The 23,790-nt window shown below is 42.0% G+C and overlaps 2 long non-coding RNA genes across 2 annotated transcripts in view; one reads left to right on the forward strand and one right to left on the reverse strand.

Annotated features, from left to right (window-relative positions):
- The window catches only part of LOC148127349 (uncharacterized), a 68,577-nt gene that overhangs the window by 539 nt on the left and 44,248 nt on the right, over positions 1–23,790 (forward strand). The gene's annotated exons all lie outside the window — the stretch shown is intronic.
- On the reverse strand, positions 39–23,623 carry LOC148127350 (uncharacterized). Its single transcript, XR_015742241.1, has 4 exons — positions 23,325–23,623; positions 1,106–1,242; positions 615–641; positions 39–204 (listed from the first exon to the last, which is right to left on the reverse strand). It is a non-coding gene; the product is annotated as an uncharacterized LOC148127350 (long non-coding RNA).

Below are 23,790 nucleotides of genomic sequence, written 5' to 3' on the forward strand. Positions count from 1 at the left end.
TGTGTACCAGTGTATTCTTAGAAAAAAGTGACAAGGTTATCTTACGTATACAATTTATAATGTTTAGAAGGCTGCAAAGAGAACAAGTAAAACATGTAACAATGGATTTGTGTTGTAGCTTTTAAAAAATTTTTTTTTCCAAGTAACATAAAATCTTACCTTCAGTGTACAACAATTCTTAATGTTTGTATTGATATTATTTGCCTAGAGAAGAAGAATTAAATGAGTGATATACATACAGTATGTTTCCCCACATATACTTTTAAGAAAAGAGTTAAGTATTGATGAAAAAAGTTACTAGACATATAAATTATACATCAAAATATTCAGGAATCCTATCTATTTAAGCCATAAGGAATTTTATAATATGCTATATTATAAATAGTTGCAAACAATAGTTTAAAGTGATAAAGTATTACTAATTAGTAAGATTATTTCTACAATATGCATGTCTAAAAAGGGTTTTCTAGATCTAATTTTCCTCTTTCATGAAAGATTCATACAGATTTTTGTATGGATTTAAGTATGCTATGCATACACTAATTTATAATTTAAGCCCAATGCCCAAGAGAATTATGATTCAGTTAAAAACACGAGAGTGGAATAAAACAAACCTTGCTCAACTCCTCTGCAATAATGTTCTAAAAGAAATTACAGAAGAAATTAAGTAAATATGTTCGGTTAACATTTTTAAAAAGAAATTTTCAATAAAAGCTGCTAGGAATGCTTTACTCGCAAAAGTTCTTGTAGAGGTAAAATGAATATTTTTTTAAAATGCTGTCACCCTAAATCTGATGTTCTGTCACTTCTACTTTAAAATAAGCCCTTTTGAATTTCAATGAGGTTTCAAACAACAATGCTTAAAAACCAGACTGTTAGAATAAACTATTGCTTATTAGGGCAAGTTTGATTTTAATTATTAAAAATTTAATGTATGGAGACATAAAAACCTGTGACTCTTTAGTGTAATAGTTTTATGCTAACTGAATTTTAAGTCTTAAGGCATTTACAGTTCTCTTAGAGAATCTGTCACTGATTTCAACTGTTGCAGACACTAAATTAGCTGTATCTATACATTCTACTCTTATCCCTACCAGTGCCATACCTGTAGCATATTTCGATAGTCTGTTTTAATAGCTGTGTGGTTACATATAGTGAAATTGTAAGCTTCCACAAGAGAAGCATAGAAGGACAGTTGAGCCAAGCTAGTACAATGCAGAAGAAAAATCACTTTGGCAGTTACTGTAAGGAGGAGAAAAAACAAACAAACATTAAAAGCAATACCCATGATCTACCTATTGCAATAATTTAATGTAAAATATCTAATCTAATCTAAAATATTAGAATAAAAGTTTTCTAGAAATAAAAGAATGAAGCAGCAGTGTTCCCATTCTCAAGCTATAAGAAAATCAAATTTACCCATGATGACTCTTAGGAATATCAGTTTGTTCCTGATTTCCATGCAGTAGGATCTCCCTATATATTTACCTTTTTGCCTATGGGTATTCCCCATTTGAAGGTTATAGTAATATTGCATGTCTCATCCTTATCTGCAAATAAATAATTCATAAGTAGTACATTTTCCATTACCAGTTTCCCTTAGAAACAAGTGAAACATACAAATAACACAAAATACAAAGCAATCTTGGACAGGCTATTAGAAGGGAATGATTTTTTTCAGGAACTTGCCATAAATTATGAAGATAGGTAAAGAATCTTCCTGGATTATATGTATAGAGCTGAAATGGGGAGCGGGGAAGGACCCTTCAAAGCACCCAATTCACTTTAAATTTTAACTTTAAAAAATCGTGTGTGTGTATGTATGTGTGTGTGTGTGTGTGTGTGTGTATACACACACACACACACACACACATATATACACACACACACACACACACATACACACACAGATAAATTACTGTAAAAGTCTGACTCACAGACGAACACAATACAGAAGCATGATGATGGCAGATTCTGCCGAAACATTGCTACAACTTTAAAAGCACAACTACAATGATGTGGGAAAATACCCAAACAAAACTGAATACCATACATACATACATACATACATACGTACCTACATACATACATACATACGTGTGTGTGGGTGTATTTTGCCACTGAGGCTAACTTTTCAAATTTTTCCAATTGTTTTGGATTAGGGAGCAAAAGCTGTCATTATCAAACGCGTTAGGGTCCCTCCATTTTTTTCTAACACTACACGAAGCTAACTATATGTGAAGGGTTCCTGGTGCTCTCTGAGCTTTCCTTCTTGCAGATGTTTCATTACCCAAACTAGGTAACATCATCAGTGCTAGTAAGCTGTGATGATGTTATATAGTTTGGGTAATGAGATGTTTGCAAGAAAGAAAAAGGTTCAGAGAGTACCAACAACCCCCCATTTCATCCCTGAGCTACAAATATTCTCCTTTTACTGGTAGCTGTATGTCTATGTTTAAATGATCATTTCCATAGCATAATTTCAGTTACTCAGGAAATGATTAAACTGGACATTCTCACTAGATGGTGCTGTCACACTTCATGACACAGTTGAATGAAGTTAATGTATGATTTCCTCAAGCAATTTTTTCTTGCTATCTAGTTTTGTAATCATCGGTAAAGGTTGGTAAAGTTTTGCTAGAAATGTAAAATATGCATGTATTTTGTAAATTTATTGTTGTATTTGTACCCAATCTTTATTATTGTTACAAATAACTCAAGGTGGCAATAGGTTGGGCTTGAGAGAGAGTGACTAACCCAATGTGGCAAAGCTGGCTTTCAAGGCTAAGACAAGACTTGAACTTACCGTCGCTTACTTCCTAGCCTGGTGCCTTAATCACTAGGCTAAACTATCTAATCCTTCAATTGGCATATTAACCTTGAGATAGCTTTGGTTATTTTGTTTTTGTTTTGTTAGTCAGCAGAGTTACAATTATATTTTGTGTATCTTTGAAAAAATGGAGCACATTTACATCCTTATATACCAGAAAATATTTTATTTTATTTAGTTGAGAATGTATTTTTACAGATTGCACCTCTATTTGTTAATCCTATCTAATGTTTCTGTAACTGATTTTTTTTAATGAATTAGAACAGATTACAAAATCTCCATAAAACCTGTTAACATGAAAATTACCTAGTAAATCTTTCTTCTGTTTTCTGTCTGTCATGTGATGTGCAGATGAATTGAAAGATAGGGTTGATTTTAACCACTTTTCTGTTTCCAATGTATTGAACAAAAAATTGTTTGCTTGTTAATAGTACATCCGGAAGCTTTGGGAACAGTAGTACAACTAAATTCCTCTATCTGAAAATATTGAGATTGTATAATATGGAGTTTCTCCATCAGTCCAATCCAAGAATAACATCTGCTAAATCTAATAGGAGGCCCAATAATCCTCTTCTAAGCACCCAGTTTTTACCTTTGCTTTTTCACTGTTTATTTGATGAAAACATCCAGTAGACCAATGAATATGGTCCTTTGCTGAGAATGTTGTATCTTTAAAAAAAAAAAAAAACGACTGCAAAACACAATGTGATATGTTGCTTTCAGTGAAACTTACGAACATGCTTATGAACAATTATTAAGTTTAAACATTGGCCCTTTTAACAATAATTTTCTTCCATTAGTATCTGATGTAAAATATTATACATAGGACATGTTTATATAAGTTGCGGATACATTTTGAAATATATAACATGTCAAATACAATGTTTTATAGATGGTATACATCTCTGTCAATAATTGCCAAGACAGACAAATCATGTAGAAGTAGTCCTTGATGTACAATCACAACTGAGCCCAAAATTCCCCTTGTTAAAGAAGGCAGTTGTTAAAGTGAATTTTGTCCCAGTCTATGATCTTTTTTGCCCCAGCTGTTAAGTGAATCATAGCAGATGTTAAGTGAATCATCTCATTAAAAGAACCTGGCTTCCACCATTGACTTTGCTTGTCAGAAGGGAGCTGGGAAGGTTACAAATGATGAACATATGACCATGGGACAGTATAATTGTCATAAATACATGCCAGTTGCCAAGTGCCCAAATTTTAATCACATGACCATGGGGATGCTGCAATGATCATAAGTGAGAAAACTAGTCATAAGTCACTTCTTTCAATGCTGTTGTAACTTTCAATGGTCATTAAATGAACCATTAAATGAACTACATCATCAAAAAAAGCACAACAAAGAATGTTCTTTCTGTGCCAACTCAGAAAGCTCAAACTGCCCAAGGAGCTGCTAATACAGTTCTGTAGAGAAATTATTGAATCTGTAATCTGCAGCTCTATAACTGTCTGGTTTGGTTCTGCAACCCAACAGGACAGACACAGACTTCAGAGGATAATTAGGACTGCAGAAAAAACAATTACTACCCACCTGTCTTCAGTCCTGTATACTGCGCGAGTCAAAATAGGGCTGTGAAAATATTTACAGGCCCCTCACATCCCGGACATAAACTGTTTCAACTCCTTCCGTCAAAACAACGCTATAGAGCACTGCGCACCAGAACAACTAGACACAAGGACAGTTTTTTCCCCGAAAGCCATCACTCTGTTAAATAAATAATTCCCTCAACACTGTTCAACTGTTTAAAAAGTGTACACTACTATTACTGTTAATCTTCTCACCACTCCTTCTCACCCATCCCCTCCCACCTGACTGTTTCCTAGTAGGATTTGATTGTTAATTATACCCTATGACTATCATTAAGTGTTGTACGTTATGATTCTTGATTCTTAATGAATGTACCTTTTCTTTATGTATACTGAGTATTTACACCAAGACAAATTCCTTGTGTGTCTAATCACACTTGACCAATAAAGTATTCTATTCTATTCTATTCTATTCTATTCTATTCTATTCATTGTAAGTCAAGGACTTTGTTTATGGCCACAAAGCAAGATTTAAATTCTACAGGGTTTTTAGTCATGCAATGTACTGAACCAAAAACCAATTAATCACATTTTGGTTTAATGCATTGTACAATCTAGTCATTTTTTCAATACAGCTAGTCCTCAACTTATGAGCACCATTGAGCACAACATTTATGTTGCTAAGTGAGAATTTTGTTAAGTGAGTTTTGTCCATTTTCTTGCCACTGTTGTTAAGTGAATCACTCCAGTTGTTAAATTAGTAATGCAGTTATGAAGTGAATCTGGCTTCCCCACTAATTTTACTTGTTAGAAGGTCACAAAAGGTGATCACATGACCCTGGGACACTGCAATCGTCATAAATATGAGTCCCACTTTAGAATCTTTTTTGCCACAATTGTTAAATGAATCACTACAGTAGTTGAATTAGTAACAGGGTTGTTAAGCAAATCTAGTTTCTCCATTGACTTTGCTTGTTCGAAGATTGCAAAAGATGATCATGTGACCTGGGGCACTGCAACCATCATAAATGTGAGTCAATTGCCAAGTATCTGAATTTTGATCACGTGACTATGGGAATGTTGTAGTGGTCATAAGTGTGGAAAAATGATCATGTCACTTTTTGCAGTGCTGTTAACTTCAAAAAGTCACTAAGTGAATTGTTGTAAGTCGAGGACTACCTGTAAAGATCAACCTTAATAAATAATGCCAATTGGAATTAGAATTGCCATCACTAGGTAATATGGTTGTAAAGTATGACATCACATTACTCTCCTGCACAGTCAGCAATTCCAGCACTCCTGGTTGCTGTTGTTATGGAAGGACGTTGCATATTGTTAAGCAAGGATATCATGTCACCATTTGCAATCTGCTAGCTTTTCCACTGACTGCTTGCCAGAAGCTACAACATCATCATAATCAAGTGCCCAGATTGAGATCGCGTGACTGATTTTGAATACCATTTGGTCAGCCCTGTTGCGAGTTTGAATGGCTGCTGAACAAGTAGTTGTTATGCGAGGGCTATCTGGTATCTTATGATAAAGAAAACAGGTGTGACTACAGAAGTTCTGCTTTATGGCATATGTTTTCTGAGTACAATAGTTTTATCTATGACTTAGTCAATAACATTCATACCAGTTTGTCCAATTGACCAACCGTAATAAAAAGGAACAATTAATGTAACTTCTTCAATATATTGCATCATTTTTTCATTTTTTATATCTAGTTATGACCCCAGAAAAATATGGCAGCGGAGGTTTATCTGAGTGAAATAAATGTAACATTGTTTTATGGCATTAGTTAATTCAGTAGCTTAGTCAGTTTTCCTCCATGCTGCATCAAGAGCCCAGGATGGGTTGACTCCTTCCTATGATGTCGTAGCTGAGTCTGTACTAAGATATAAAAGCTGGCCGCTGGGAGAGACCCCAGCTTTTGACTCAGCTCCTTTCAGTCAGTAGCTGTGTCTCTGAAAGTGTTCTGTTAGATAGCAATCACCAGCGATCTTCAGTACTTTTTTCCTCTCTTCAAGCAGCTCCCAGGAGAGCAGGGCTCTCTTTCTCTCTCTCTCTCTCCCCTCTTCAATGTTGGGAGCAGCTTTACAGAGCTCTGTGCAGGCAAGCTGGGCAGCGTCTGCAGACCTCCCCCACACCTGCAGTTTGGAGGGATCGTAAACAATCGGCAAACTGATAAGAGCTCAAGCCAGCTGATCTTGTAGCTGGTTGCTGTGTTTTTCCCTTGCTGACTTTGCTTGGGGCTCTGTATAACCTAAGGACGATTCTTCAATCTTGGAGCCTGTTTTCCTGTAGTCAGTGGCCATCTTGGATTCAAGCCTTCCACCACGAGGTGAGCGGCTATTTTGTAAGCCCGGGGGCCACTTATACCCTAAGGGGCTTAATAAAAAAATTCCTAAACAGCTTCTTTCCAACGCAAGAGCCTTTATTTTACAAACGGAGTAAGATAAGGCTCTGGCAGAGCTCCCCCCGACCCCAGTGGAACAGTCTCTTAAGCCTAATAGGAGAAAAAGACTTAGGCAATGCACCCAATCAGTCCAGAGGGAGGTGGCTGCAAAAATCAAAGCTAAGGCTCTAGCCCCTAAGAAGGCAACTCAGGCTGAATTGAGGGCAGAGAAGCGCAGACATGCAGCTCTAGAGAGGCAGTTCAACAGAACTATTCAACAGAAGGGAGTGCAACTACAGCATGTTTCAGGTGATACTCATGGGCCCCAACCAAGCCCTCCCAGCGGAGGAGAAGTTATCTATGAGCCTTTCCATCCTCCATCCTGGTCTCCTGAGGCTCTTGCTGTACACTCAGATCCTCAGGATTTAAGCAGATCTGGACCTTATTTCCAACAGGCTTCTGTGCCCTATGCTCCTTCCTCTCCCTCCAGGCCTCGAACTTCTCCTCAATCTAGGCCTGAAGCCACTTTTACTCCCACAGCAGCAGGCCTTCGGCCTTCTGCCTCTACCTTTGAGCATAGACCAGGGGATATCCAAGATGTAGTCTCATCAGCCATTAGGCAGGGATTGGCTGAAGGCTTCAAGCAAATTCTTCAACCTCTGGAAAGGGTTCAGGTCCTTCTCCCTTCTCAATCTATAAGTTCCTTGCCTCATCATCCTGATTTACACAGGCCTCAGGACCTCGGGGTCCATTCTTCTCTACCAGAATGGAGGAGGTTGATGAGGAAGGAAGGCCTTCACCATCTGAACACAGTTACTCTTCTCATTCAGAGTATGAAGAGGGTGAGATTTTTGACCAAAATCTTTCAGAGGAAGTGGATTATTTCCCAGAGCAGACATCCTTTGCATTGGTCTTCAAACCTACTCTCTTCAGACCATTACTCAGCAAGGCCTTGGTCACTGCCAAGCTGTTGCCAGAGGAAGTGGCTCCTGAGCCACAAGGAAATCCCTCTAGCCAAGGGGATTCGCTCTTCTCCAAGCCTGTAGTGCATGCAGAGGTTCTCCTTAGAGCTGCTCGGAGCATCCAGAAGTGGGTGGTACTTCGGTCTCTGCATTGTCAGGCTGAGCTTGAATTGAGGAATGCTCCTCCTCCTTCCACGTGACTCCTCCGTAGCGTTCCCCAGTTCTTGCTCAGCCTTGTGTGAAACAGGCAGTTCATAGAATAGCTCCTTGGCCAATTCAAGAGTTCGTTGTCTTCAATCATTTTTTCTTCTGAATTTTCAGGTTGTATTTGCTCTCTTTCAATTAGCCCTGCACAAGTGGGCAATTTGTTTTATTCCCACCCAGGGGAAGTGCTCCCTTTGTGCCCCCAAGGGTGGCAAAGGGGAAAGTTAGTAGTGCCTTCGCACTACCCCCCCTCTGCCTTCCTCGTTGTGCTGCTTCGCTCCCTTTCGCAGCCTGCGGCTTTGTTTCAGCTCCGATTGTTTCGTTTAACTTAATCTCCCCCTGCAGAACGCCGTTTATTGCCAGGAAGGGCTAATTCCCCCCCCCTTCCCTGCCTCTCTCTTTATTTAAGAGCCCAGGCTTACTCCTTGGCAGAAAAAATCACCACTGAGTTTCCTGCAAGCCTTTGCATCATTGCGGCCGCCATTTTGGAAGTCTCCTCGTGGCTGCTGCCATTTTGTTTATTAATTTCTTTGCTGTGGAATCTCCGCTCGTCGTTGCAGGACCCGTAGGCCTGCTTTAGAGCGATTTAACCCCTCCCCTAGTCATTTAAAGATTGAGGTTTGTCTTTTAATTCTGAATTAGCAGTTGGCCTTTCCCACAGCTTATTTTTAACTGCGCAGCAGCAGTAGCAACCCACACCCAGTGTTGCCTGGGAATAAAGGTTGCTCCAGGCCCTAGTTCTTTCCTACCTCACTGGGCCTCAGGCGTTCTCATTTTGGCTGATTTGAATTTTCTTTCTTTTTTGCTCTTGGCTAAAAAATTTTTTAAAAAATATAATTTTATATATATATATATCAGAAAACATACACACACACACACACACATATATACAATCAAAATACAAACGAGGGAAAGTGAGATAATTATCAGGGCTCTCGGTCTTGCTACAGATTGGCCCCTGGGCACTCCAACCGCCTTCAATCCAACTCAAATTATATTCTGCAGTACTCTTATTCCTCACATAAATGGCAGAGGGTAGCACCTCCAGGGGACCTTCTCTGAAGGCTAAATCTAAGGCCCATCACTTGTGCAGACAGGCTAAGGAGACCTCCAAAGCCTCCCAGAGGGATGCCCTGAGGTGCCATAGGGCCCTGGAGAAAGAGATTACCAGGCGCTCTAAAGAGGCCCCTGCTCCAGTTCTACCACCCTCTACTCCCTCTACCTCTGCTCCCCCCCTCCAGATTTTCCTTCTACATCCAGGCGCAGCTCGCCCTCTCAGGGTCATCAGGCACTGATTCCTGAAACTCCGGCTAGAAGGGCTCCTGAAGCCACCTTCACGCCCACTGCGGCTGGCCTATGCCAGGAGGAATCTCTCATAGATGAAGTCTCAGAGAAATTACAATCCTGGATGGAGTTGGCTATCTGCCAAGGCATCGCGGTGGGACTCCAACAAATAGCCAGGCCTGGGCACTACATGGCAGCCTCGGAACACGAGTCTCATTCCGTAAGATCCATACCAAGATCGGAGCCGATCCATGGACAGGTACTCCTGCAGGGGAAGGTTCCCCCTGCAGTAAGGGAGGAGGAGGAGGAGGAGGAGGAAGGGGACCTAGATCTAATCAGGGAAGAGGAGGAGTTTGACTTGGGGTCCATGCAATACAGCGAACCTCTTTCAGAAGTGGACCCATTGGAAGGGGAAATGTCTGAGGACGAGGGTCTCACTCCAGACCAACCCGCCTTTGTGGGACTATTTAAACCACAATTATTCAAGTCCCTTCTATTCAAGGCCAAAAATATTTCGGGCCTAAACACGCAGCCACCCTCTGACCCCACTCCCCTCACTCCATCTTTAAACAACCCATGGTGGAGGCCGAGATCATCCCAACTCCTCCCATTTTTTCTGATTTGTTGGTTAAACAGTTGGCCTCTGCGGCAGCGCGCCCTGCCCCTTTGGGCCATGACAAAAAATTCTTCAATTTGGACCCAGAATTTTCTCAATTATTGGTTACCCCAGAGGTTGATGAGCCCATAGTGGGCCTCGCCTCTTCCTCTACCCTGAGTGACACCCTGGAGGCCGACAAGCTGGAGGAGAAGTGGACCGAGCTGGCCTTGCACTGGGCACACCAGTCGGATGCCTGGGCAATCAGATTGGCCATGGCCGCCTCCTTTTTCACTCGTTTATCCATTCGCTGGCTCCGCCAGCTCAAACAACACATTCCACCGTCCAATATCAGAGTGCATCAGGACATTGCCAAGATCACAGCCACAGCTGAGTTCTCGACAGATGCCACCTATCACTCTGTTAAATTCTCCACCAGAGCGATCACATCGCACGTCACTGCCCACCGTCTGCTCTGGCTGAAACATTGGCAGGCAGATCTTAAAAATAAGGTCAAATTGGCTTCGGGAAATTGGCATTGCGGGAAATTGGCATTGCGGGAAATTATCAAATTGGCATTGCGGGAAACAAATTATTCGGACCGTCCTTGGACCCACTATTGGTAGAGGGTTGCAATAAGAAGAAATTTCTCACCTCCCACACCTGGAGGTCAGAATCTAGAACCTCGCAGCCCTTTTGGAGAGGTCCTTTTTGGCCCTTTTACCAGGCCCCCTTCTCCCCTAGGTACCAAAGCCCCCCTCTTTGGGTCGGGTCAACCCCACGACCGTGCCGACTCAGCTGACAGAAACAAAAGGGGCAGTAACTACAAAAGGCCCTTTCGGGGATCAGGTAGGCAGTCCTTCCGGCACTCCAGATAAGCCATACCACTCCATCCCCATTGGCGGGCATCTTAAAGCCTTTGCCAACCAGTGGGAATCCTCCACTTCTGATGCCTGGGTCAGGGACACAATCAGGTTCGGCCTTGCCCTCGAGTTCCAGTTCCCCTCCCCCCCGACTTTTTAATGCCATGCCCTCTTTCCAAGGACCGGACTAAGCGTAACCTCATGGATGCTGCTATCCAACACCTAATTGACACAAAAGCCATCCAACCGGTCCCTCAGGCACAACGGGGGCGAGGTTTTTACTCCCATTTGTTCGTAGTCCCAAAGCATTCGGGGGGATGGAGAGCGATACTAGATTTAAAGCGACTCAACCGCTATCTGGTATATTGCAAGTTCAAGATGCACACATTGCAATCCATCCTATTGGGAATTAGACAAGGGGACTGGCTGACCTCTATAGACCTGTCAGAGGCATACCTGCACATCGCCATTTGTCCTTCCCATCACAAATTCCTCCATTTTTGCTATAATAATCATCATTTCCAATACGTGGCACTCCCATTTGGTCTTGCCTCAGCCCCCAGAACCTTTACCAAGGTTCTAGCTGCCCTAGCGGTCCACCACAGGACCCTCCCTGTGCGCCTTCACTGCTACCTAGATGACATTCTCATTCTATCCCACTCTAAATATCAAGCAGTAAGGGACACTCAGGTTACCCTAGCCGCTCTCCAGGAGCACGGTTTTCTTATCAACTGGAAGAAGAGCCATTTGTCTCCTTCCACCAGAATAACCCATCTAGGGACGGTGATTGACACCCTGAAAAGGAAGGTGTTTCGTTCTTCAGATACACTCCTCAGTATCAAGAAATCCATTAAAACCATCAGGCGTCTGAGGAGGGCTTCCCTGCTGGAATTATCACAATTACTGGGAAAAATGATTTCATGTATTTCCATTATTCTCTGGCCCCGTCTACACACCAGATCCCTCCAGTGGTTCCTGCTTCCATACCAGAGATCCGGCAGAAGCAATTCAAAACTCAAGGTCAGGGTGCTGCCAAGGGTCCTCACATCCCTCCTTTGGTGGAGCAAATTGTCCATCAACAGAGGCTGCCTCTTCAAGGAGCCCCAAAGGCTTACGGTCACCACAGACGCCAGTCTATTTGGATGGGGTGCTCATATTCAGTCTCTCACATCACAGGGCAGATGGTCAGTGACAGAGCAAGCATGCAACATAAACTGGCTGGAGCTTCATGCCGTGCACTTGGCCCTTTGCAGCTTCTTCCCTCAGGTATGCGGCCACCACATCCTCATCCTCACAGACAATGTGACGGCCAAAGCCCACATCAAAAAGCAGGGGGACACACAATCACTACGATTGATGAGGGAGGCCAAGTGTCTCTGCCGCTGGGCGGAGTCCAACCTCCTCTCCATCAGGGCAGAACACACCTCAGGGTTATCAAACATCCAAGCAGACTGGTTGAGCAGGGCTACCATAGATCAGTCACAGTGGCGCCTCCATCCATCCCTGTTCAAGGAGGCAGCATCCATTTTCGGGCAACTGATAGTGGACCTGTTTGCCTCCCCCCTCAATGCCCAGCTCCCAAGGTTCGTCTCAAGGTTCCCATCCCAAGGGGCAGAAAATCACAATGCACTACGCTGCCCCTGGCCCCCGGGGCTACTCTATGCATTCCCTCCCCTAGCGCTAGTGCCCAGGGTCATCCAGAAGTTGCTTCACGAGAAAGTAGAACTAATTCTCGTAGCACCTTACTGGCCCAGACGTCCTTGGTTCGCGGACCTCCGCAGTCTCTCAGTGGCTCCACCCTGGAGGATCCCATCAGACAGGATCTTGCTGTCTCAAGGACCCCTTCTCCACCCGGACCCTCAATGGCTCAAATTAACCATTTGGAGATTGAGCGGGACTGTCTGAAGAGGGAAAACCTATCTAGCAGGGTCATTGACACTATACTAGCAGCCAGATGGCCCTCAACTATACGAAACTACAATGCCACTTGGTCCATCTTTTGCAAATGGTGTGACAAGCTCTAAATTAACCCTGCTTCCCCTTCCGTTGTTCAAATTTTAGACTTCCTGCAGGAGGGACTCAGTAAGGGGCTGTCTCCTAACACATTAAAAAGACAGGTAGCAGCCTTATCAACCGTCATCTCCTTTGAGGGAGTTGACTCCCTTTCCCACCAGCCCCGTATTCAGGCATTTCTTAGAGGAGCCACCAATTTACACCCCCCCCCCACTCTACACCGGTACCCAACCTGGGACCTTAACAGAGTCCTTATCTCACTCACAAAACCTCTGTTCGAGCCTTTTAGGGAGGCATTTCTCCAGTTTCTAACATACAAGGTAGTCTTCCTCATAGCGATCACATCAGCCCGTAGGATATCAGAGATTGCTGCCCTATCCATTAGAAAAGACCTATGTGTATTTCACACTGATCGAGTGGTCCTCCGGCCCGATCCTTCTTTTTTGCCCAAAGTCAATTCGGTTTTCCACAGAGCTCAGGAACTTATCCTGCCAAATTTTTGTCCCAGGCCATCACAGGAAAGGGAAAGGCAATGGCACACACTGGATGTGAGACGTGCCTTGCGCTTTTACATCAAACGCACAGAGGCCTTCCAAAAGTCAGAGGCCTTGTTTCTTTCCTTTCAACCTAAAACACAGGGGTACAAGGTATCACCGTCCACCATAGGCCGCTGGATAAGGGCGGCAATAGCCAGGTCATACCAGTCGCAGGCCTTGCAGGTACCCAGAGGTATCACTGCTCACTCCACCAGGAGTGCGGCAACTTCGGCTGCCTGGGCCACCCAGGCACCAATAAACATAATCTGCCGGGCGGCGACGTGGGCCTCCCCGTCACCTTTTATCAGGCACTACAAGATTGATGTGTTTGCCTCAGCGGAGGCTTCCTTTGGTAGAAGAGTTCTACAGAAGGTTTTTAGAGAACCCGAGGCAACTTCAGACCAGATGGCGCCCCTCCCGTAGGACAGGCCCAGTTTTGGTATGTCCCACTTCTGGATGCTCCGAGCAGCTCTAAGGAGAAGGGGCATTGGTACCTGATACACTCATTCTCTTCGAGCTGCAAGGAGCATCCAGCCCCACCCAAAATTTCACCATCTGGTGGGGTCTTGTTTCGGCCAATGAACCATTAGTTAGTTAGGATGAGAGCACGATTTTTTTCCTCTCGTCTTCACAAAACTGGGGAATGCTACAGAGGAGTCACGTGGGAGGAGGAGGAGCGTTCCTCAGTTCAAGCTCAGCCTGACAATGCAGAAACTGAAGCACCACCCACTTCTGGATGCTCCGAGCAGCTTGAAGAGAACGGGCGTATCAGGTAAGTACCAACGCCCCTTTTGCCTTCTCCCATTTTGTTCCTGGACACGGTCAAGGAACAGTGCACTTCTCCTTCGGCAGGTCCTCGCCCATCTTCTCTAGATAAGCGTTTCTACAATGTCAGTGCAGCTCTGGACAATGCCCTGGCAGTCCCTTCTGTTGACATTCTGGTTCTGGCTTTGTTCTCATCTTCTGGCACTGCCATGGAGCCAGAAGATATCCTGAAACCGGATGATAAACGTTCTGAACAGACCCCCAAGCGCAATCACCAGGCTGCTGCTTGGGCTGTTTGGGCTTTAACAGCAGCATCCTTCTTCACCAGGGCATCCATATGGTGGCTGCACCAAATCCAGAATAGATTGCCTGCTTCTGACCTTCGGTCTCACCAAGACCTTAATAAGAATATTGCAGCAGCGGAATTCACTGCGGATGCCACTCTCAATTCTGCCAAATTTGCATCCAAGGCCATGGCATCTTCTGTAGCAGCAAGAAGACTTTTATGGCTCCAAAATTGGCACGCGGAGTCACGCCGAAAATGGAAGCTGGCTTCAGTTCCTTTCGCAGGTGATAAGCTTTTTGGCGATGCTCTGGAACCTTATCTCATTGAAACCAGAGATAAACCCTGTAAAATTCTCTCTTCCTCTGGGAAGAAAGCTTACTATCGCCCTGCTCCTTATCGCCCTCCTGCCTTCTGAGCGGAGACCTCATCTCGCTTCCCCCGCTCTCACAGGCCATACTCCCAATGCCAAGACCAACAGGTGGAAACATCTGGCAGGCAACAACCTTCTACTGATAAACGGCCCTTTTGGGAGGGGAGGGGGTCATTCCTTCCATCGCTCTAAGTAATCCCTCTTTCTCCCCACCCATCGGAGGTCGCCTAGCCTTGTTTGCCTCCAAATGGGAGGGGTCAACGACAGACGCCTGGGTGCTCAGCACTATTAGGTCAGGGTTACAATTGGACTTTCTAACCCCCCCAATTTTTTGATCTGTCCTGTGTCTCAGGACATTTCCAGGCAGGCCCTCATGAATCCGGCCATTCAGCACCTTCTTGAAATCAGGGCTATTCAACCTGTTCCCCCGTTTCAACGGGGACGTGGGCTTTACTCTTGCCTTTTCATCGTTCCCAAAGTCTCAGGGGTGGCGAGCCATCCTTGATCTAAAATTTCTCAACCAATTTGTAAAATACAGGCTCTGTATAAATGCAGACTCTGCATTCTATTTTAGAGAGCGTTCGGGAGGGCGACCTCCTCTCTTCCATTGATCTCACTGAGGCTTACCTCCACATCCCAATTTGGCCTCATCATCGCCAGTTTCTCCGTTTCTGTTATCAGAGTACCCATTACCAGTATCGAGCACTTCCCTTCGGCCTCTCATTGGCTCCAAGGGTCTTCACAAAGGTTCTGGCAGCATTGGTGGCATCTCTGCTTTCTATTCCAGTGAGGATCCAATGCTACTTGGATGACATTTTGATTCTTTCCTCTTCCATCCTTGCGGCCCATTGGGATCTGCAAATTACCCTGTCATGTCTCCAGAGCCATGGATTTTCCATAAACACCAAAAAGAGCCAGCTCTCTCCTACAACCAAATTGCAACACTTGGGAGCAGTCATCAATACCATATCGTGCCAGGTTTTCCTGTCCCCAGCTCGTGGAAAGAGCCTTGCAGAGATCATCAGCCAGATCCAGCAACATCAAATTGTCCCCTTGTTGCTGCTGTCCAAACTTCTGGGGAAGATGGTTTCCTGTATTGGCATCGTCCCGTGGGCTCGGCTCCACTCCCAAGCCCTCCAATGATTCCTGCTTCTCTACCAATGAGCAGGAACCAGCCACTCATCCATCAAGGTCCCACTCCTGCTACAAATCCGGAGATCTCTCAATTGGTGGCATTCCCCATCTATCTGGAGGGGACTTCTGTTCAGGGACCAAGACAGGCTAGTGATAACCACCGATGAAAGGGTCATCTTCACTATCCTGGCGTCTCGCAAACCTTCTACAAGGCGCATCTATGATGCCACCTGGAAGGCTTTTTCCCAATGGTGCCTCAGGGAGGGTCTTTCTCCTGCTTCAGCCCCGTTGGCAGAAATTCTTAGCTTCCTTCAGCATGAGCTGGAGAAAGGTTTGGCCCCCAACACCTTACGCAGGCAGGTTGCAGCCCTCTCCTCAGTCCTTTCATGGGGTTTGCTTCTTTCCTTATCCCATCGCACTTCAGTCAGGAGGTTTTTGAAATGGGCTTCCAACCTGCACCCTCCGGTGGTTCACAGGTATCCTTCCTGGGACCTTCATTTGGTCCTTAATGCCGTTACAAAGCCCCCCTTTGAACCCCTTAGAACAGTGTCTCTCCATTTCGTGACTCTGAAGGTAGTGTTCCTTGTTGCCATCATTTCTGCCAGGAGGGTTTCCGAGCTTGCTGCTTTTTCCATCAGACAGGACCTTTGTTCCTTTCACGATGATAGGGTTGTTCTTTGTCTGGACCCCTCATTTATTCCAAAGGTTAACACCTGGTTTCACAGGTCCCAGGACATTGTTTTGCCTGACTTCTGTCCTCTCCCACACCATGACTTAGAGTGGAAGTGGCACACACTAGACGTAAGAAGGACTCTTAGAATATACATTAAGCTTACTTCCTCCTTCAGGAGGTCAGAAGCCATGTTTGTTTCCTTTTTCCCTTCTCACTTGGGGCACAAGGCCTCTTCTCCTATTAGCAGGTGGGTCAGGTCTTGCATTGAGTAGGCCTACAAAGCTGTGGCCCTTCCGGTTCTCCAAGGTCTGATGGGGCACTCTACCAGAAGTGCGGCCACTTCTGCTGCCTGGGCGACCCAAGAATCCTTGGAGGAAATTTGTCGTGCGGCCACATGGACATCCCCGTCTCCTTTCATCAGACACTACCATCTGGATGCTTTTGCCTCGGCGACTGCAGCCTTCAGCAGATGGGTGCTTCAACGAGTGGTTCCACAGTCGGTGTGATGAGCCGGACGAGGACCCGCCCATGGACATGCAAGCTTTGGTATGTCCCATCCTGGGTTCTTGATGCAGCATGGAGGAGAATGGGCCTTGGTAGATGTTACCCTGAACGCCCTTTCTATCTATGCTGCGAGAGAGCCCAGCCCCTCCCTTGATTCATTCGGAGAGGGTAAGACATATTTCTCTATTTATTCTGGGCTTTCAGAGACACCTTTCAGTTTGTAAAGTATCTTCGCCAAAGCTGGGGTCTCTCCCGGGGGCTGGCTTTTATATCTTAGTACAGACTCAGCTATGACATTATAGGAAGGAGTCAACCCATCCTGGGCTCTCTCGCAGCATAGATAGAAAGGGCGTTCACAGTAACTTCTATCAACGCTCAATTTCAACAAGTTGCATTTTCATCTTCCATAAGAGTTTTTGGTTGGATAGCTATGCAAAGGAAGATCTTTTATATGACAACAAAGATGGATTTGTACATAATGGTATGCAAAGATACACACATGTAACAATGTAGGCATTCAAAAAGTCAGGTCCTATAGGCCAATCATTTATTAATTTTTCTTCCCAGATAAAATCTTGCTGTATTTAGGAATGTTCAAAGTTTCTGTGACAAACCAGTGAAGAAATACAATAATCCTGAAAATATCCTTGAGAGACAAGAAGATCAGCAGCAACAGCAGCAGCCTAGGCAAAGGTCAGATAAGAGGCAATTTAGCCTGCAGAAATAGCAATAGCAATAGCACTTAGACTTATATACCGTTCCATGGTGCTTTGCAGCATTTTCTGAGTGGTTTACAAATGCCCTCAACAATCTGGGTCCTCATTTTACCACTTGGGAAGGATGGAAGACTCAGTCAACTTTGAGCCAGTCAGGATCGAACTCCTGACTGTGAGCAGAGGTAGCCTTCAATACTGCATTCTAACCACTGTGCTACCATGGTATCATCAGAAAAAAAAAAAAACACGGGATGTGTAAACACCATTTTTTTTTCTTGAAGAGATCCTCCCTAGTTTTGGGGACTATAAAGTTAAGAAGAAAAGATGTGTTTTTGGACTTGAAAGATTCTGTTACCTTACAATAAAAGGGACTTCTAGTTCTCATGGCTGGTGTTTTTCCTCTGGACTACCTCTCTAAGGGCTGACAAAATATTTCAAAGAAAATGACAATCTTTGAATATTTAATGTAGTTTATACAATAAACTGTCTATGGCTCTGGCTAGCATCCCATTGTATGTCTTCATCTGATTTCTTACATAATCAGAAATGGGTCAGGAAAATGCAAGGCAGAGCATGAGAGAAATAGATTTACTTCTCTCCAGTCATATATATTTCAGTCCTGATTGAAACTGCTTATTTACTTCTATGTGGATTTAAGGTTCACAAAGAAGAAATTGGTGTGTGTGTGTGTGTGTGTAGTAGTCAGGTCTTCTGGCAGTAACTAAAAGTCATTTTCTCACCACCCCACCCATCTGAACTTTTAATGCAAAAAAAAAAAAAGTGGGGGGGAGAATGATTTAAGAATCTTCAAGAGAAAAGAGTGAGGGGAACAATTATTTAACATTTAGAAAACTACCTAACAGAAAAAAAAATCATGATTTTTTAAAAATAGATAAATTCCTTAAAAAGAAATATATGTCATAATTAAAAGGGCTTATTAATAAAAACAGTACTCATGTTAGTTCTTACACTTTTGCAGTTCAGGACTGTGCTTTAACTTAATTTACAGCCATAGGTGATATTTTACCTTACCCTATAATGTTCTCTATTGGGTGGCCATTTAATATTCTCTTTTGTGGAATTGATCAAGTAGCATTTTACCCTTATCCGGACGCTGCCTTAGGATGGCTTCAAAATGGACAAAAATTGTTAGGCGTTATCTGTTGCTTGAGGGGAAGTCAGATGATTGGCAGTGTTATAAATAGAGGCATATATCAGGAACACAGCGGGGAAAGCAGACTGATAGTTTCCTGCTGATTCAATGTTGGACAGACAGACAAGTCAGTACTGGGGAAGGACAATCAATGGCTGGTTTATCTTAATGTTAAGCCACAAACAAAATATATTATGATTTAGCACAATGTATATGAATCTCTACTGAGTAGATTCCTATTTACTGCTCATTAATCCCAGTTGGCTAATAAATCATGACTTGAGTTGATTTATAAATTGTATTAAGCTATAAAACACAGTGACAGTGGTTGTACTTGTCTGATTTCATTAAGCAGAGATCAGCAATTCATATTAGTATGGTTAGTGAAAGCTTTATACGCACATCTGTCAATTGTGCAAACTGGGGATATCAGGAATGCTTCAATGAAGTGAAGAGAGATGCTTTACACATGCTCTGTACTTTGTCTGAAGGACTTGTGCAACTTTACTAATCAGAGCCAATTCTGCTTCATTTTTCAAAATCAGCTATATAGCCTTGCGTTACTACCTGGCTGGCTTATATAGCATTCTTTTCAAAATAAGTATTTTGAGATAGTAAGATTACAACATTTTTCTACTATTAGTTTTCAGCTGCACATAAAAAAGCCAAAGTTTTGATTACACTATTGTGCCCATCATTTTGACTTTTTATTGGCAAGTAAAATGTAATTGTTAATTGTGAAGAACAGAGAAGAGAGCTTATTTGACACTGCCCCGTTCTACTCAGCTGACAGAGTTGGCTCTGATATCTCTAGTAAGAGACATATCAGGCCCCTGTTGATACTTTGAAATGGATGATTTACAATATGAATTCTTCTAGCAGCTGTGTATATGCAAATGTTTACATGCCAAGACAATAAAAATAAGCCATCCTTTTAAAAGATGCATACTTGGGAATGCTGTCCTTTATACAAAAGAATTTCAGTCTTATTTTCAATCCAAGCATGAAAATCTCCATCTCTATGGCTAGTAGGATATGGCCTATTCATGAACTGGGATTTGATTTTCGGTAATCCTTGTTTAATGATCGCAGTTGGGACCAGCAATTTGGTTGTAAAATGAAATGGTTGGTAAGAGAAACTGCAATTGTGCTGATTATCTTACTTCAGATTCCCTTTGCTTTAGAATAGAATAGAATAGAATAGAATAGAATAGAATAGAATAGAATTCTTTATTGGCCAAATGTGATTGGACACTCAAGGAATTTGTTTTTGATGCATGTACTCTCAGTGTACATAAAGGGAAAAATACATTCATCAAGAATCATACAACACTTAGTGATAGTCATAGGTTGCTAATAAGCAATCAAATCATACTAGGAAACAAATAAAACAATATAAATTGTAAAGATACAAGCAACACGGTTATAATCATAAGTGGGAAGAGATACAGTAGGTACTAGGAAGGATGAGAGGAATAATAGTAATACAGTCTTAGTAAATAAGTTGACAGTGTTGTGGGAATTAGTTATTTAGCAGAATGATGGCCTTCAGGAAAAACCTGTCGTTGTGTCTAGTTGTTTTGGTGTGCAGTGCCCTATAGCGTCGTTTTGAGGGCAGAAGCTGAAATTTATGTCCAGGATGTAAGGGGTCTGTAGATATTTTCACAGTCCTCTTTTTGACTTGTGCAGTATACAGGTCCTCAGTAGAAGGCAGATTGGTAGCAATTGTTTTTTCTGTAATTCTAATTATCCGTTGCAGTCTGTGTCTGTATTGTTTGGTTGCAGAATCAAACCAGACCGTTATAGATTTTTTTTAATGTTATAGATTTTTTCATATCTGTGAAGGTCATAAATGCAAGGGTTGGCTGAAAAGTTACTTTCATATCACTGTCACTAACTGCAAATGGTTGCCAAAAGAGATAACACCAAATGAGGACTACTTGATAATCTTTAAATAAATTAACTTAAAAATAAAGCCTCAGTGCAAACTGTACATATATAATACATAGGTAAATCACCCAGAATTGCTTGATGGTGAGATGAGTGAAATATAAATTTAATAAATAAATAAAACTAGATGCACATATGCACCAGGAAATTTGTGGCCGTCTCTTAAATAAGAGAAATATATATGAAATATAAGAAAATATAATCTTTGCATTAAGCCTATGCTAGTAAGCTATGGCTTATTTAACTGATTAAACAACTATAGGTAGTCCTCAATTTATGACTATTCATTTAATGATTTTTCAAAGCTATGACAGTCAAAAATGTTGACAGTCCTCGCATTTATAATTATCACAGGATCCTTGTGGTCATGCAATCAAAATTTAGGTATTTGGCAACTGGCATGTATTTGTGATGGTTGAAGTGTCCTAGGGTCATGTGATTGCTATTTTGGTGTGTGTGTGTGTGTGTGTGTGTTTCCAGATAGCAAAATCAATGGAGGAAGCTGTATTTGCTTAGTGACTATGTGATTCATGTAATGACCATGGCAAAAAAGATCATAAAATCAGGTGTGACTAACTTAATGACTGCATCACTTAGTGACAGAAGTTCTGTTTCCAACTGTGATTTTAAGTCGAGGACTACCTGTAATTGCTGAACTTAACCACAGTCTTAATAAGTTAAAGTCCTGACCTATCTTGTTGGATTTAGAAGCCAAAATGGTCTAGACTTGATTTGGTGCAATGAGAAACCGCAATAGAAGATCAGCCTTATAAACTAGACCAGACTGTTGAAACAAAACCTGGACGAAAGCAACAGCTAGCTATTTCCCTATTGCCTCCATGAAAGTTACACAAAGGTGCTTCCACAGCAACATCAGCCATTAAACTTGACTTAAAGGAGGCTTACGCCATAAACTAGCCAATCATACTTTAGCCTAGCATGAATCCAGGCGATGTGATTAGATTATACTTCAGGATCTCATGCAAATCCAGAAAGTTGACTTGATTCAGTCTCTTTTCCAGTTTGGCAGTTATAATCCCAACAAGTCTGGGGGATATCCAATAATGGGAATCTGAGTTTAGAAGATATCCTAAAAAAGGGATGATAATGAATACAAGAAGTCCTTAACTTACAAAAGTTCATTTAGTGCCAGTTCAAAGTTAAAATGGTACTGAAAAAAGTGACTTAAGACCATTTTTCACACTTACAACTGTTGCAACATCCTCATGGCCACATGATCAAAATTCAGACACTTAGCAACTGACTCCTATTTATAACGGTTGCAGTGTCCTTGGGTCATCTGATCACCTTTTGGGACCTTGTGACAAGCAAAGTCAATGCGGAAGCCAGGTTCACTTAACAATTGTGTTACTGACTTAACAGCTACAGTGATTTACATAATTGTTGCAAGAAAATTTGTAAAATGGGGCAAAACTGACTTAATGCCTCTCTAAGCAACATAAACGTTGGGCTCAATTGTATTCATAAATTGAGAATTACCTATACACCTCACAGATTTTTTTCCTGGGTAACTCTGAATGAGGTCTAGAGCTGATGAAATATGTATATATATTCATATGAATGGACAACTATGTCACAACTCAGAAAACATTATCTTTGTTAGCTTTGCTTCCCATATTTTAGCAGGAATAATGCTTCTTTCTATGTCATGAAATCAGCAAAGTTCAGAAAACAAATAGTTTTAAAAACCATAAGATATAAATAAATTCAGAATAGTAACTGAAGGTTATATTAAAAATTCAAAGAATCTGTTAGCACCTTTTAAGACTTGCAACATTTTTTTAAAGGCTTTTGTAAACTGCAGCTTGCATTTCATTACATACTGCCATGGAGCTAATCATTCCAAGGGAATTCCTAGGTTTACAAAATACATACTAAGCTTGTTCTGTCATGAGGATTTAATACGGTAGGTATGCTCTTAATATGTGTGTAAAGTAGTAGAAAATATTTAAATTATTTCTCTGTAGCTAATATTTGGAGGTAAAGATGAGGAAGGACAGAAGAATATCTTAGTGGATACCACTTTATGGAAACTTATTCAGCAATTTCAAGACTACTTACTGAAAAGGAAAACATTAATAAATTATTGTATACCATACTAACACAGCATTTACTGAAAGAGAAATTAGATCCAGGATTAAGGAAGGGAGTAAAGATGTAGTCTTTATGCTAATGGTAGCTTCTTCCTCTGCATCTGGATTTGTAGGTGGCCAAAATGGAACCTTCCCTAGTCAAGAGAAAGATATCAAAAGGCTTAGAAGAAATCCTGATTTCCTAAGATGAGCAAAACAAAAAATAGGGGAAACCTTAAAAGAGAAAACAAGGAAAATATCTATCTATATCTATACAAGATCTATCTTGTTCATCTGGAAACTTGGTACATGAGAACCATGATAATAATGCCTTCTGCTATTTTATCTAGTTTATACTTAAAATCTTTTTAGCCAGCCTTTTTAAGTCCAACTTTTGACAGCAAATTCTATAAACAATTAAACATGTTATCCAAATTACAGTAAATTACTTACATTTTTCACAAACAATCTTTTCCAAAGCTTTTCCTCCAGTTGAATGGTTTCAGTTTTATTCAGAATACGCAGTAATATTGCAAAGGGAAAGTTTGAGCTGCTTCATTTAATAGGCTGTGATGACTAGGGTAAAAAAGTCAGTTGATTTTCTGACGTTTCTAACTGTTACGTTCATCTTACAGTACAGTATAATAGCTTAAATTAGGTAATCTCCCTACCTCAAAGTTACTCACTGCAATAAATGTGACTGCAGTGCTGATTCTTAAAAACTCCACCCTAAATGAGTGGGGTAACAAAGAGTCAATATCGCTCAAATCCTAACAGATAAATTGCTTGCTAAAATACTATTGGTATATAAGAAATAAGTTCAGATTTTTAAAAGTTCCATTAAGTCCATTTTTTAAATGAAAATCAGAGCCTTGGAGAGTTTAAAAAAACGTTAATATTACTTTCTTTTTTCATCCAA

This window comes from Pseudonaja textilis, chromosome 2 (assembly GCF_049901715.1).
Source record: "Pseudonaja textilis isolate UNSWEBS1 chromosome 2, rPseTex1.2, whole genome shotgun sequence".
In the NCBI taxonomy this organism is placed as follows: Eukaryota; Metazoa; Chordata; class Lepidosauria; order Squamata; family Elapidae; genus Pseudonaja; species Pseudonaja textilis.